Source organism: Dinoponera quadriceps, unplaced genomic scaffold, assembly GCF_001313825.1.
Source record: "Dinoponera quadriceps isolate SergipeBrazil2010 unplaced genomic scaffold, ASM131382v1 scaffold490, whole genome shotgun sequence".
Classification (NCBI taxonomy): Eukaryota; Metazoa; Arthropoda; class Insecta; order Hymenoptera; family Formicidae; genus Dinoponera; species Dinoponera quadriceps.
In genome coordinates this window covers 1-13,887 of record NW_014554582.1, presented here as the reverse complement: position 1 = coordinate 13,887, position 13,887 = coordinate 1, and the positions used below count along the sequence as shown (strand labels likewise).

Sequence of the window (13,887 nt, the reverse complement as noted above, 5' to 3'; positions counted from 1 at the left end):
GATTGTTTGGCGGATTCCTTAAATTCGGAACAGTCAGTGCCGGATTTATAGGCATATGGCTTTTGGTCAAAGGAGTAAAGCTGATAGCCGACACCCTCATACACGAATATGCTCTTCACTTCGTTTACGAATGGAGCGTGCACCTCCTAGGAGAATTGTTCTCATCCATCACGAACCATATTACTCCATCTTGAGAAAAGACCGCAAATCGCCTCGACTGCAGAGCGATCACCGCCAGGAAATACCTGTCGAGCGACGAGCTTAAATCACCCGATCGCTGAAGTCAGAATTGACATGCCGTCAGAAGAACTAACAATAGAACCAGCACCAGCCCCTATGATTAAACGGCTATTGGCTTACAAGGAACCAGCACCAATTTATCCAACCACCTATCCTGCAATAACTTCCGGATTCGACTCCGTAGACAACTCGTTGAACAGAATTGAGGAGCAGCATAGCCGATGCCTCCCAACTGCCTTGTCACGATGAACTTCAAATCATCATTGCGACCCTACTCGCCAGGCCTCAACCGCTTCGCCTTGCTACGCTCCTTTTAAGGATGGGGGTGATACGTCCCGAGGTACCCCCGGAACCCCTTCCTCCTTCTCCCTTTTTCTATCACACTTCTATTTTTTTCTCCCTTCCCTACACTCTTCTTTCATTCCGGTAGTCGCCTGTTGACATCGCACCGTTTCTTCCAAATTATAACTTTAGTTGTAGTCCCGACCGTATCGTTGCTATATTTCATATAATTAAAATAATTTACATCTTCTATCTACCGTTTTTCGAGCTTATTAAACTCAACTTAGATCCGGCAGTCACTGCCGCTGAATAGCTGAAGTATTGCCCCACCGATCATGTCCGGTGTATGAAATAAGTTATGTTATGCGATTTTTTTCCAACATTACGTACTATTTAGATAAACTAAATTTTTTTTTCGCTCCATGAGAACGGATGTGTATGATTTATTTCGTGCCCTATCTTATAAACCTGAGAACACCGTAGACCACCAAGTCCGTTGGCGTTCCCACCAAAAATGCAAGCTACATAGTTATAGAAGAAAGAGGGAGTCTCGTCCAAGACGAACGTATAAATAAGGGCCCCGTCTTTAGGAGAGTCAGTACCAATCGTTCTGTCAGTACCAATCGTTCTGTCTTTTGGGTCTGTGCGGTTTGCAAATTTTACTGACTTCGTCGTCAACGAGTCAGTCGCGAGTCGGAGTGAAAATTCTCTCAGTGTCCATCTCGTTTCAAGAAAAGCACCACAGCCAAGGTGGTGTGACGCTACCAATAAAAACAAACGACGGACGAAACTCTGCCCTGCAACCTGGCTCCTTCTTTTCTCTACAACAAGGTAGATGCTCTATCTATTGAATAATACCGACGACTTCGTGCGCACAACCGACTTCATATGCATGCACGACAGTAATGATATGTGGGAGTGGTGCCGGGATCCTGCTACCGTCTTACGTTATCTACAAGGCAGAGAATGTGTATAACACCTGGACCGAGGGAGGCCCCCCTGGCACCAGGTACCACAGAAGTAAGAGTGGGTGGATAGATTCCTTCATATTTGCTGACTGGTTTGAAAACCATTTGTTGCCGACAACCTGGGAAAAAAGTGCTGCTGGGGGACAACTTGTCCTCTCATTTCAACTATGATGTTATTAAGAAATGCGAGGAAAATAACATCTCATTCGTCGCCCTTGCCCCAAACGCCACTCATCTTCTGCAACCCCTAGATGTTGCATTTTTCAGGCCACTGAAGGGTGAATAGCGTAAAGTTTTAGAAGAGTGGAAAGACACCCCTAGAGGCAGGAGTTGTGGGTGTATCCCCAAAGACCAGTTTCCTTCTCGGCTTAAAAAGGTCTTGGATGCGCTGGCCGATAGAAGCCCCGAAAACCTCAAAGCCGATTTCCGCAAGTGTGGCATCCATCCATTCAACCCGGATGCTGTTTTGAGCAGGTTGTGCGATTCAGCGTTGGAGCATGAAACAGCTTACAGTGATCACCTAAGCAACTCCTTCATTGCAAACCACAACACCATTCGCACAGAAGCTGTGTCCAAAAAAATACGAAAATGGAAGATGTTACTTCCACCAGGCAAAGTCATCACGGCGACTGATCTTCGTGGTGCTGACGAAGGTCCTTCAGGACAGAGTGAAGCTGTCCCACCAAAAAAATCTAAAGGGGTGCCTCAAAATACCAAGAAACCACAAACCATAAAGCGTCCCAGACGGGCCTCTTAGGACTCACAGTCCTCAGCAACGAGCTTGAACATATCGTATGCTGAAAGTGGTCAAAGCGCTCTAGAATTGTCTTCATCCTGTGATGAAGACGAACCTCTCCCATTTCACCAACATGCTCCCTCGATCAGTCGTCCTCTAAAAATAGCTTCGTCAGCGCCTGCTGGCAGCTGTGATGATAAACCTTGCGACCGTTATTCGCGACTCGGCTGCTCCGAGTCGCCGGTGCAACGCCGACGGGTGAACCTCGGGCCGCTAACTAAATCCGGACCTCCACTAGTCCGTGTGGGCGCCAGGTGCGCGAATGGCACCCACTAACTACGGGCCCTGCGGTCGGCGTCGCCGTCCGCGCGTCGGCCACTCGACCCGAGTTTGTCCCGATCGGGACCGGCAGCTCCGGGGTGATTTAAGTCGGAGGCCGGGAGGTGTCCGTATGGTCGCCGGCGTCAGTCGGCGACCGACGCAGGAAGGGGAAAGAGAATAAAAAAAGAAAAGAAAAAGAACTGCGACTTCGAAAGCACTTTTCTTTATTTCGCCCGTTTTTTCTTTGTTTCAAACCGCGACATCTATATACGACGTAACGCGCTCATTACTACGCCGCGGCGGACCCGGGACGTACGCTTCTCGCGTTCGCTAACTGACCGGCCGTCGAGCCAAAGGGGCTCGCACGCCACGATAATCCCAATCACACAAAAATTTTATAATAGGATGCGGTGAGGCGGCCTTATAGTGACAGGCTCCCGGGCGGCTGGTCCTCGTCGATAATCCTCTCTCTCTCTCTCTCTCTCTCGCTCGTCCTCTCGCTGGTCACCGCCAAGGGTCCTCTAGCTCCGGGACTCCTTTACAAAACTTTTCACTAGTTTTTCGACACGACAGCACAAGCGCGAAACGATAACGTGAGAACGGTAGCTCCAACTTTTTGGTGACGATAGCTCTCACTCTTCGGCAACGATTTCTCTAACTATTCGGTAACGAGGACTCTAACCGAACTCTCCCTACTCTTCATCGGGAATATCTCCTTTTTTCCACTTCTTTTTCGGCAGCCGATTCTTTGCCGGCGGTGCCCGAGTCGCCTTCGAGCCCGCCGCTCCACCGCCGGTCTATCCTNTCGTGCGAAATCATCAGTCGGCATTCTTTAATCCTAACTCGCTTTTATTTGTGAATTTCTGTCATACGACAGCACACCAACAAAATCTTACAACGGAGTACGGGCCCTAGGCCCTGCTCATGCACCAAAAGAAAATCCCCCAAAAATAGTAAAAGTAAAGAAAAGAAAAGGAAAAAAAAACGAAGAGAAAAAAACTAAACAACAAAAAAAATTAATTTGACGCGAACTATATTAATAGAACAAAAAAAGGAAAAAAAAGAAAACCCTCGGCGACCCCCCGGTCAACGCGACCCCCGTTGGACGTGCCCCTTCTCCGGCAAGTAGGGTCCCTGATCCCGCCACTCTCTTCGACAGCGCGGGCAGTCTTTTATCGTGGTCCCCGGCTCCCCGCATCGATAGTAAAAGTCGGTCGCGCGGGGGTGTGGACACTCGGCGTAATTATGACGCCGGCTTCAGCAATTCCAGCACCCCCGCGGATGACGTGGCGAAGCGGTCGGTGCCGGCCTCGCCGTCTTCCGACGAGGCCGTGAATCGCCGGGAGCCGGGGCCTCCCCGCCGGCAGCCGGTCCACCGGGCTTTGATGGTTCTCCCGCGTTGGAGCTCCGCTTGCCCCTCCCCCCTCCCCCAGGCTCCTCCCTCGGACGAGGCTCTACGTCCCTCCAGTCTTTTACCCGGGAACCCGCTAAGAAATCCTCCATAACATCCCAGACCCCCAGGGTCTGGGACGCTGCACTCCGCGAAGGCGGAGTGCCGACAGCTCCTTCGGTTTGAGTCCCCCCCTCTCGGGTTTCCGGGAACTCCCGGACCACTGCGCCTCGCGTAGTGGTGGTCTCCCGGAGGTGGGTCCTCCAAATGTCCACCATCTCCGCCCAGAATCCCGGGTCCTCCTGTTGAATCTTCTGAAAAAACGGGCGTCGGCGGAGGCGGAAGGCGTTCCATTTGTCTTGGGTCTCGGACATCCTTGGCGTGTTTTAAACAAAATTCAGTTGGGCGGAACGTAAGGTTTCATGTCCTGTACGTGCGCCTTACCGACATTAGTCCCCACAAGGTCGGCCAACTCACCCACCGTCGCCGATAACATTCTCACGATCCGGAAGGGACCGTGAAACTTAGGCACCAATTTAGCGGCGACGTGCTGAGTGGCCGACGACAACACACGCTGTCGCTTCAACACCAAGTCACCGTCTTTATACTGCGGCTGTCGTCTGCGTAAATTATACCTGGCGGATTGCTTTTGATATGCCTGCTCAAGGTTATCTTTAACCCAGGCAAGCAGCGGACTCAATTTTCGCTGGCAGTCCGACCACTGGACCGGATCGCCCGCCTCGACAACCGGCGTACCCTCCTGACGTCGACGGAGCGAATTCGCGGGCTCTAATTCCCGGCCGAGATTTAAAAATGCCGGGGAAATCCCAGTCGAGGAATGGTGAGCTGTATTGTACGCGAGCTGGAAGTTGTTCAAATGTTCGTCCCATTCCCGGTGTTCTCTGTCGAGGTACGCCACGATCATGGTCTTCAGTATTCTATTCACCCGTTCCACCGGATTGACCTGAGGATGGTAAGGGGGAACGGTCGCGTGTTCAATCCCGTTCTCCCTCGTAAATTCCTCCATGGTTTTATTAATAAATTCGGTACCGTTTTCGGTTAAGAGGATCCTCGGCGTGCCCCAGCGCGATATCACTAATTCTTCGAGTGCTCGCCTTTCCGTCCACGGCTCGCAAAGCCCGGCACTCTACCCACTTCGAAAATGTATCCTGTAGCACTAAAAGGTAAGAGTAACCGGTCCTGCTTTGCGGCAACGGGCCCATGATATCGGCAGCTACGATATCCCAGGGTTTTTCACGTACCCTTCTCCCCATCAATCCTGCTGGGGCTCGCTGTTCCACCTTGATCCTCTGACACGTATCGCATTTGCGCACGTGCCCGACAACATCCCGAAATATATTCGGCCAATAATACTTTACCGCCAGCCTATGGTAGGTCTTCTCGACCTCTAAGTGGCCGGCCTTCGCATGATCGTGCGACTCCTCGACAGCTTCGCGGCGCATCTCCCGCGGCAATATCAATTTCCACCGATCGAGATCCCCCACTAATTCCGACACTATCCGATTTGGACGCAGGAAATATAAATTCTCGTCGACGATGCGCCAAGTCGGGAAACGATCCGGGTTCTCGTTCACCTCCCCGAAACGCTTCCGATACCAATCATCGTCGGTGTCCATCATTTCCGTGGCGTTCGATTTCAGCGGGATCTCGTCGTCGCCCTCGGGAATTCGCGACAGCGCATCCGGGACGTGATGTAACGCCCTTTTGCGGTGTATTATTTCCAAATCATATTCTAACAGTCCTAACGCCCATCGTGAAAGCCTACCCGAGGGGTTACTCAAATTATGAAGCCACCGCAAGCTACTGTGGTCCGTTATTACCGTGAAACGCCTCCAGATAAGGTCGAAATTTCTTTATGGCCTAAACCACTGCGAAACATTCTAGTTCGGTCGTGCTATATTTCCGCTCGGCGTCCGTGAGGACTCTATTCGCGTACGCGATTACGTGCTCCGCGCCCTTAATGTCTTGTGTCAAGACCGCCCCCAGTCCCACGGTACTTGCGTCCGTCTGCAGGGTGAAGGGCGATCCGTAATCCGGGCACGACAGCACCGGAGCGGTCGCTAACTCCGACCGAATCCCCTCGAAAGCTTCTTTCTGCTCCGACCCCCACTCCCAGCGCTTGCTCTTCCGCAGGAGTAGGGTCAGAGGTTCGCTCACGGACGCGAACCACGGTAAGAACCGCCGATAACACGACGCCATCCCCAAGAAACGCCGTAGTTGTTTTACGTTTGATGGCGCCGGGTATTCTATTCTATAATACTACCGGCCGTGTATTTTCCGGGTCGACCTTTAGCCCCTCGCGGTGCACCAAAAAACCGAGGTATTGAACCTCCGACCGACGAAACTTGCTTTTCTCCGGGTTGATCTCTAACCCGGCCTCTTTAATTTTCGTTAACACGCGCGACAGCCATTCTAGATGTTCATCGAATGTTGGGGTCACTACCACGATGTTGTCTAAATACACGAACGCATGGGGCTCATTTTCCGGGCCGATTAACCTATTCAGCAACCGTTGGAAGGTAGCTTGAGCCCCCGATAACCCGTACGACATTCGCGTAAAGTAGTAGTGCCCCATCTCCGGTACCGAAAACGCCGTAATTTCGCAACTTTCCTTTGCCAACGGTATTTGATAGTAGGCTTAGCTCAGGTCGATCGTCGAAATATACCTGGCAGCCCGTAATTTGTCTAAGATGCCTGTCATGTTCGGCAGCGGGTACGCGTCCGTCTTCGACACACCGTTTACTGTACGGAAATCCAAACAGAACCGGTAACTTCCGTTGGGCTTCCTCATCATAACAATGGGACTAGCCCATTCACTAAATGACGGCTCGATCGTCCCGTCCGATAACATCTTGTTTACTTCCCCTCGGCTAGCTTCTTGCACTTTGGGCGACACTAAATAACACCGTTGTCTTATCGGTGTGTTTTCCCCGACGTCAATCTTATGCTCGGCGAGCGAAGTGACGCCGGGGCTTTCCGTCAATTTCGGCAGAGCAGTTGCTAAAAACTGCTCCACCTTTTCTCTCTCTAATTGCGACAACTCCGAGATCCCGCAACACATGCTTTCCTGCCCGAGTTCGTTCGCGAACCGATATCGTGTCATCGGATTCTCCGCAAAGGTCCAGTCATCCCTCGTAAAGTCGATGACTAGGCCGAACGCGCTCAAAAAATCAATCCCGAAGATCGCTGGCACCGCGAAACTCGGTAATAGGTGCATGACGATCGTCCGCCTTGCCCCTCGCAACGTAAGGTCGACTCGCGCCGACTTACACACGCTCGCGGTCTTCCCGTCAGCTAGTCTGATACGCGAAGTTTTACCGCGAGCGGTCGACAGCCCTAACGCCCGAACGATTTCGATACCTTCTGCACCGAAAATCGTGCAGTTCGTGCCGGTATCCACTAAACCGAGGAGCAAGTCTTCGCCGATTTCTATCTCCAAATAGCGCAGCGGGGATCATTCGCCGGGCTCGTATGCGCCGTAGGACAAGGTTTCCCCGTCCTCGGCTCGCGCGCGGGTCCCGGAATTGTTAGAAGTCGTAGGGACCCGCTCTACGAACTTCTTTTCGCGTTTCCCGTACACGAGGGACACGTTCTTACGGTATGCTGGCGTTTACCGCACCGCTAACAGTGAACCTGAGGGGCCTTGGTACACTCCCGTGCGAAGTGTCCCCCTCGCCCACAGTTCCAGCATCGTGTCCCTGTGGTTGTCCCCGCTGGCTCGTCCCCTGCGGGGGTTCGCGCCGCGCCTCGAGTCGCGCGCGCGTTATTCGGCGGGGTCGATCCCACTCGTTCCCGCGGAGGTTCCTGCACGGGTCGTCGGGGTGGAGGCGGCGTTGTTCTCCGCCGCCTCTCTCCTTGGGGAATTGCGGTTCCCCCCGTTCGCGGCTTGGACAGGTCGTGGGCCGCTATGGACACCGACGACCTCGCGGGACGCGGCGGCGGCCTGTACGCTAAATCAGGATACGCTGATTGCTCCGGTGGAGGCGGTGCCCGATACCGGCTCGCCGCCACGTAGCTACGTTGCACACGTGTGGCGAGCCTCACTAACGACGCGAAGTTGTCAAAGTCATTCCGGTGTACTGCTATTTTCAGCTTCGGCAGCATATTTCGATGGGCTCTCGTTAACTGCTCCGAGAGACTCCACGGTGGATTGAGCCGGTTCATCATCACGCGGATGCACGTCACGAAATCCGCGACCGGCTCCTCCTCTCCCTGCGTCCGACGCGATACCTCTTCCCGCAGGACATCCTGATAATCGGGATCCCCGAAATGAGCCCGGAACGCGCGACAAAAGTCCGGCCACGTGCGTCATTCCCTCTGCTACACCTGAAACCAGTGGAGCGCTATTCCGGTAAGGAGGAATCGGAGACACCGGAATAGACTCTCGTCGGAAATCGGTGCGATTCCGTGGGCCTTTTCTACTCGTTGCAGGAACGTCTCCGCGTCCGCCCCGCGCTCTCCGGAAAAACTCAGATTCTACCGCCGCATTTTCTCATAGGCTTCGGCCGCTAAGAGATAGACGCTCTCCCGTGGAGGCGTCTCGACAGCCGGCGGCGGTGGTCGTGGGATCAACGTCTCCCTCGGGATCGCTCCCCGTCGCGCCGGGGGATACGGGTCCTCTTCGGGTGCCTCCTCGATCGCCTAGCCTCCCTTGACCTCTAAGATCGTTTCTCCCGGCTTCCCGGGAAGGTCCGGGAATCCTTAAGACGCGGCATCGAGCGTAGGTGAGGGGATGAGCGTATCCCCTTCACCCTGTCTCCTCGTGACCCTTTCGTAGCTGGTCAGCCACCCGCGAAGCTGCGCCACGGGCCCATCCGACCGCAGCCCCCGCACCGCCAGCTGATAGAACAGCTGGTCGGACGATAGTCCGTGCGCCCACGCGTCGAAAGTCACTCTTTCCGGCGCGTGGCGCAACTCAATTTTCGTATCATCCCCTGTGGCCGGCATTATCCGCTCGAAAATTCACAGAAGAAAACCCTTGGTCGCAGTCGAGGAAGAGTCCCTAACGCGAAGAAATCAAAAATATTTTTTAAATCCCCTTTCGCCTCACCAGAGCAAAAATAATCCTAGGGTTCTTATTTCCGGGACATCCAGTATTCGATCAGCTGTTTGATCGGTTGTTTATAATTCGCCGCACCGGTCGCGATCACGCGCGCCGAGGTAAACAATCCGCGCGCCGACGACAACCGCACTTGCTCTCGCGAAGCACGCCGCTGTCGCGATGACAGCACATACCAAAAAAAACAATAACAAAATTATCTTTTTCTCTTCGCTCTCTGGCTGGAGTTTAATACCAAGCGACAACGTGATAGCCGATCACGTGAACACCACGATATTTACTATTTCAACCAACAATTACTTCTTGAGTGCTCCACACTCAGTCACCAAAACACAATCCAAACACAAAAAACAAATTGTTGGTTAAACAACTTGGGTCGCTGCCGATCACGGGTCCCCTAGCGATTGCCGCGTGTCTCGAGAGCTTCCGAAAAAAAAAATATAAAAATCTTCCCAACGGTCTCGTTCCAACCGTTCCGACCGTTGGCGACAGCCGAGGAAAATTAATCCCCCCCCCCTCCCCCCGAGACGAGGGGAGAAAGGAGGAGAGCCTAATAACCAAAAAACCAATGTTGTAGCCCAATGTTACGTCCTAGAAGAGAACTCAACGACCGCAGTCGCAAACGTGAGTCCCAAACGTACCTGTATGCTGGTGCAGGTCAGAGACAAGAAGGGTCCCTTTACTCCGACGCGAGCGTACACAAGGTGGTCCTATTTTAGGTCAAGGTACTGAAACCCTTTACCTGGGATGGGACCGAAAGCGGAATAATTGGGGAAAGGGTAGTGAGTGCGCGATATTGAGGAAATAGAATGAAATAATTAAACTAACAACCTTAATATTTTTTAACCCTTATAGTGCCGGGCGAAAAAGAGGCGCTTATGCGAAGATAACCGGCCGAATTTTACGATTTTACTAGGATTTGAAAAAAGGCTCATAAAAACCAAACGAAAAGCAATATTTACATAATTAAAAAAACAGTGTATTAAGGACAAAATAGAGAATAAAACAGTGACGCTAATTTTTCTATATTCATTGAAAATTACATAAATAACAAAGGTATAAGTGATAAAAAAAAAAGAAAAATTGAGTTCTCTGTTTCAAAACGTAATTGCACATAGGAAAAGTCATTTTTTTATCATAACTTTATATAGACCGTTTATTGCAAAGTATATACTTTAAATTTCCAATATATTTTTTAACAAAATAAGTAATATTGCACAAGAAACATAAAAAATAACTCCAAGGCACATGGTAGGCGCCGGACGGATTATTTCATCCGAAACAAGTAATTGTTATAGGTAATATAACATTGCTGAAACAAAATTATGTTATAATAAATATATTTGTGATATAATTTTGCATATTCATTATAATAACATAAATATTTATATCTAGATATTGTAAATGTGTAACATTTTGTTACTATACCGTATCGCTCTCGCGTATAAATAAGCAGTCTCAACATCAACTGGCATAGAATATAAGGGAAAGTTGAACCCAAAAATTATTTATTTTAATTCTCTAGTAATGAAATTAGACTATTTATAACGTATTATAAATTTATTTTGAAATAGAGATCTCTCGCAATGTGAATAGTAAAGCGCTACAAAGTGCGGGCCGATATATCGGCCTCCGGCACTAAAAGGGTTAATGCTCGCAGACTCAAATGAATCCTTTTCGTATCAGAATTATTGAGTGCTTGGGTCGTTGATAAAACCATGTAATTTTTGTTTCTCATTGTGTTGGTCACTCCGGTGTTGCTCTCCGACTTCTCGATGTCACGAATTACATTGGTGGCAGCCATTATTTCTTTCACGAAAACTTGTTGTTAACGAGTAAAATACTCGCGAATAAACAGCTTTTCTTCGTAGTAGCAACGAAATGTATATTAAAAAGGAAAGTCGTGCGACTGAGTTTTCTTGAGACAAGTCGACGATATATACCCTCCAAAAAATCGAAAAAAATAGGGCGAAAGTTGCGTGCCCGTATGGAAAATGTTAAAAAATTTTGTAGTCGTTTTAATTAACATTATATGAAAATTATGATCTCAAGTGGAATTTTCCCACGCCGATGGTACGAGGGTGGTCCCTGAAGTACTCGACCCAACAAAGAAAACAAAAATTTGGAAAAAAAATGTATTTATTTTTTAACATAATCTCCTTTCAGCTCTGTACACTTTTCCCAGCGATGTTCAATAAGTTCGATACCCTTTTTATAATAAGAACTGTCTTGCTTCTCAAAATAGCCATTAACTGCCGACATCACTTCTTCATCGTTGGAAAATCTTTGACCACTGAGCCATTTTTTCAAGTTTGGAAACAGAAAATAATCCGAGGGGGCGTTTGTTGCTGTGAAACTTCGCTAAACATTCAATTGAAACATCTTCACGACACTGTTTTTGCTCGAGTGTGAGCAAACGCGGCACCCATCTTGCACACAGCTTTCTCATGTCCAAATTTTCAGATAATATGCGATGTACCGCACTTTTTGAAATGCCTACTATGTCTACTAACTCGCGCACTTTCAGTCGACGATCATCCAGTACCGCTTTGTGGATTTTCTTCATCATTTCTGGAGTCGTCACCTCATTTGGTCGACCACTGCGATGCTCGTATTGGCAGCTCGTACGGCCTCGTTTAAACTCTACTACCCAATATATTACTGTTGTAAAGGAAGGAGCAGACTCACCCAGAGTAGAATTCAGTTCAGCTTTTATATTGGTTGGGCTGAGGCCTTTTAAATAAAAGTATTGTATCACATAACGATGACCAATTTTCTCCATTTTCACAAATTCACTGAAAACGTTCACTATTGATGGTTGCCAAACAAATACTAAATAACGTGGCGTCTTCGAATTTAAAACATATGCTTTATAGATTGTGTACTTTCTAATACAGTGATATTTTTCAAACAACTACCGGCATCTCTAGGTCAGGTCGAGTACTTCAGGGACCACCCTCGTATATATGAAGTAACCCGGAATGCGTCATTTTGTCTGAGGATATCTTCGGATTAATAGTTTAGGGTACCAGTTTTCAGAAATTTTATCTTACTTTATAGCTGTACAAAAAGTACAAAAAAAATAACTTGGGTATTATCGTTTCGGATGTGATTTCTTCGGTGAATTGCGTGCGCTAGTGCGAATAGCAGTTTTGTGTAGTTCTAGACATCTTCCATAATCGTATGCGTCGCGCCTTAGAGAGTTTATCGGAATTCTTGTGTCGGCAGATGTCAAAGTTGTAACGATGCATCCCCCCCGGCGAACACCGCGGCCGNCCCCCCAGCAAACACTGCGGCCGACTGACCAACCGTCGGACCGTCACCGGCGCTTTACGCCATACAAATCTTTCCACACCCGACACATACGTGAAACACGTGTGTGCGCACGTAACAAACCGGTGTTATTAATCAACGGCCGCCGGAAGATATGGCGGAAGCAGTATAAAAGCCCCGCCGGGGCAAAGAGGCCGATTCCATTGGAGTCAGCCGGATCGAAAGATTGATAAGCTGCTCCGAGTCCCGATCCCCAGGTCGAGGAACCGCGACGGTGTGTGCGCCGTCACAGCTGTGAGTTCGCAGCCGCCTCGATTTAATTTCCTTTCGGCAAGTACGAGATAATGTGAACGCTGTCTCTCCCGTGGAAGTCGCGGGTGCTGGATCCTAAAAACACCTCTCCGGAACGGTGAGTTCGCCGCCTCGAGATTTCTCGACCTCGGACGCTTCACTCCCGTTATCCGACAGTGCGCCTCTAGGACAAACGGACGCCCCGGACTTCCACGCTGTAATCCGCGCCTTGCGCCGAACAGACGAAGCGCATCTGTCCAAACCCCGAACCGCATCTCACCGAAATATGACGACCGCCGCGAAATGTACCGTACCGTCTCCGGCTGCACGCCAGTTAGGCCCGCTCGGCCAAACCCAGCGATACCGAAAAGAAACAAGATACCGCGTGCCCTCCGCTCCGGAGTTCGACCGATGCGAGCACACTGCGTGCAGCAACATATCGAATAAAAACTGAGCGCACCGTAATACCGTAATCCGCAAGTGTATCCCGTCGCATGCAGCATAATTCGAACCGCCGGCCTTTAAAGCACCTTAGCGACACGCGAGCCGTATTGATAAACCCGCCGGAACCAGAACACCGCGTCCGCTCCCCGCCGTCACGCTACGCATCGCGAGTATCATGCACCGAGCACCGTATGTCTTTATAAGATACACCTGTTAATCCGCGAATTTTGATACACCGAATTGCCGACTAAGACATCAAAACATAATGCCGCGAAACACGAAACTACACACCGGAATCTGTCGTCGTAATATTGACATCCAAGAGGATGGATTTAAAGCACGGCCCGATTTAATTAACTGTACCGAGCAAACGTGAAAGCTTAAATAAACGGCGATTAGCGACACCAGCAGCTTCACTCACTCACACACGCACGCACTCACACTCACGAAGAACGCCTGGAAATTCAGCGAGCTACGCCGGGACCACCGGGTCACGGCGAAGCGGAAACGCAGCGAGAAACCGAGCACGGTCGATCAGATACCGCATGACCACTCTACCGGCCAGAGGTTGTCCAAGCAACTATCAGAAACAACAACCCGGCGAGGTCGGTCGCAAAGTATTTAACCCAATAACGCCCAAACGACGCGAATTTTAAGTAANTTTTTTTATGCTATCGGTCTACAAAAAAATTTCACAGGCTCTTTTCCGACGTAAAATTTCATGTTATTTCAGGATCCGAAGTCAAAATTGCGATTAACCCTCAAGGAAAAAAAATATGCCCGATTTAAACATGATAAACGTGAAAATTTTCTAAACATTTTTTTCTGAATTTTTTTTGCAATGATACCGCAAAGGTATCAT

At 49.8% G+C, this 13,887-nt stretch overlaps 1 pseudogene; it reads right to left on the bottom strand.

Annotated features, from left to right (window-relative positions):
* Positions 1–3,633: 3,633 nt before the first annotated feature.
* LOC106752182 lies at positions 3,634–4,311 on the bottom strand (annotated as a pseudogene).
* Positions 4,312–13,887: the final 9,576 nt, after the last annotated feature.